Raw genomic sequence first — 2,421 nt, 5'->3', positions numbered from 1 at the left:
CCCTCCGGCGGAGGCCGGGACGGTGGCGAGTGGAGATAGGGGGCGCCGGGGGCGAGGCCCTCCCACGGGCTGCGGCGCGGCCCTTCCAGGGGGAGGTCCTGCTCTGGGGGGCTCAGTCCCTCAGCCCCCCCAGGCCAACGGGGGCTTCTCGGGCGCAGGGTGCTGAGCTTCTGCCCGGGCCCCACTCAGTCCGGGGTCCGAGTCCCAGCTTGCCTTCTCCCACCCCACCTCTCCCCAGCGCCCCCAACCCTTTAACTGGCTTCGTCTTGGCCCCCACTGCCCAGGGGTCCAGGGCCAGGCCTGAGCCACCCCACTGTTTCCGGGGTTCAAGCCCCGCCCACCGCCGGTTCCCGGGGAGGGGGGGGTCCCTGTAACCTGCCCCCCTCCCCTGTGCCCGCCCCTGGACTGCGGACCCTTGCCTTACGGCTACCCGGCGAGCGAAGGGAGGTGAAGGAAGCTGCTCCAGCCCCGCCCCCCCAGCTTGCGCGCGCCCCCGCCTTCCCACCCCCTCCCACCTCCAAACCCTCAAGAAATAGGGATTTAAATAAAATTTGAATAAACCCTCTTCCTCAAGCAGGAGAGTGGAAGGAAGGGATGGAAGGAGGCAGGGAAAGGGGGAGGGGGCAATCGCGGTGCCTCAGCCCCCCTGGTCCCCTGGCCCCGCGCTGCTTCGGCCCGGGGCCCTGACCGCCTCTCTCATCCTTCCTAAGCTCCTTCCTCCTTCCTCCTCTCTTCCCCTCCCCTCCCTTCTCCTTCCCTTCTCCTCCTCCTCTTTACTCCCTCCTTCTTACAGAGGAACCCCGCCCCCTGCCCCTTCTTCCCCCACCACTCCACTTTCCAGGACGAACACGCGCAGAGCACGACGGAAGTCGTAGTCCTGTAGACACGGGTGCTACCGCGGGAACAATGGAACGCTGGGGACAGCGGAGACTACGAACAAGATGGCGTAAGGCGTGCCAAGCCAGGAGCCGAGCTTGCCGGGAGTTATAGTCCAGTTGCCCTGAAGCTCCCCGTTGCGGAGCATACAGAAGGAGCGGGAATGGTGACTACAAACAAGATGGCCTTCTCCCCCGACCCGACCTCCTTCGCAGGCACTCTCACGCCCTCCTGTCCACAACTCTCCGCGTGTGTGGTACCTGACGGGAGTCGCAGTCCATCTGCTGCCATCCCGCTGCCATTTCTAATCGTCAGGAACAATGGAAAGGTGAGAAGGAACGAGGACTACAAGCAAGATGGCGGAAGAGAGGCGTACACCTGACTAGTAGTCGATCTTATGAGGTGCGATGGGAATAGTAGTTTTTTTAGCCTTTTAGTGTTCCTTAATAATGACGGAACCGGGAGATAAGGAGACTACCATAAAGATGGCAGGCTACTTAGCGTCTCCCTGTGGCCTTATTCTACCACCTTGGGCAACTCGCTCTCCTGTAATAGCGAAATCTCCCTCTCCCGGCGGCGCAGAGCCTGACGGGAGTTGCAGTCTTCCTGGCTCCTATTCTCTTCGGTCGAGACAATGGGAAGGAAAAGGGGCGGGGACTACCGGCAAAGATGGCGGCCGAAGGAGAGACGACGACCCGGGATTTGTAGTCCACGCGCTAAGGCTATTCCCTGCGGAAATGGGGGAAAGGACTACAGTAAAGATGGCGGCCGACCATTCTCCCTCTGCGGCAACACCTGCTGGGGAACGTAGTCCCTTCTTTTAACTACTACAGAGAAAGGAAGTGGGCTGTTGAAATGTGCTTCTCCGCGGACACGCGAAAATGCGAGCCGACGGAAACCGAGTCTTTCCTCCTCCTCCTGCCACCCCCTTCTCAACGACCTGCCGGGAAATGTAGTCCCACACCTTCACTTGCTAGTGGAGGGAGAAAATTTCTGTCACTAGTGGGGACCAGTGCAAGTGAGGAGAAGTCAGGACGATCCCAAAACATATAATGTCCACCACCCTATGTGGCGAAGACTTAATATTTCAGGGCACGGCTCTTAAAGGAAAGCAACGGTAATCAGTGTTGTCGCGACAAGGGAGGCGTGGTTCTGTCGGAAAGTACCGTCATGGTGTTGTCCCTTGGAAAGCTTGTACACCTCACACCCGATGCTTATTCCCCTATACCTCGGGGAATCAGTTATTTTCCCAGTCGTGAGGGCTCCAGGGAAAAGGCTCTGGAGTCAAAATCCCCGCTACTACGTGGGAAGTCACCAAACCTCTGTTTTCCCATCTGAAAAATGGGGATAACGATACCTACCTCAAAGCAGAGTTAGGAGTGTTAAGATAATGTTCACGAGAGTGCCCAGATCAGGGCCTGACACGGGACACGTGTTGGTAGTTCCTTTTTCGAGATTCCTTCCAGCCCACTTGTTCTGGGATCCCATGAAACCATCATGCCGGAAGGAGTGCGCTCCTGTGAGAAGAAAATCTTGGCGGGCAGG

The 2,421-nt window shown here is 58.8% G+C and overlaps 1 protein-coding gene across 1 annotated transcript in view; it reads right to left on the bottom strand.

Moving 5' to 3' along the window:
• The window catches only part of FBXL19 (F-box and leucine rich repeat protein 19), a 21,599-nt gene extending 19,184 nt beyond the window's left edge, over positions 1-2,415 (bottom strand). The window contains exon 1 of the mRNA XM_025048460.1: positions 2,238-2,415. The gene's annotated coding sequence lies outside the window, so the exon portion shown is untranslated. The remainder of the gene's footprint in view (positions 1-2,237) is intronic.
• Positions 2,416-2,421: the final 6 nt, after the last annotated feature.

Source organism: Pteropus alecto, unplaced genomic scaffold, assembly GCF_000325575.1.
Source record: "Pteropus alecto unplaced genomic scaffold, ASM32557v1 scaffold44, whole genome shotgun sequence".
Lineage (NCBI taxonomy): Eukaryota > Metazoa > Chordata > Mammalia > Chiroptera > Pteropodidae > Pteropus > Pteropus alecto.
This window is presented reverse-complemented; position numbering and strand designations above follow the sequence as displayed.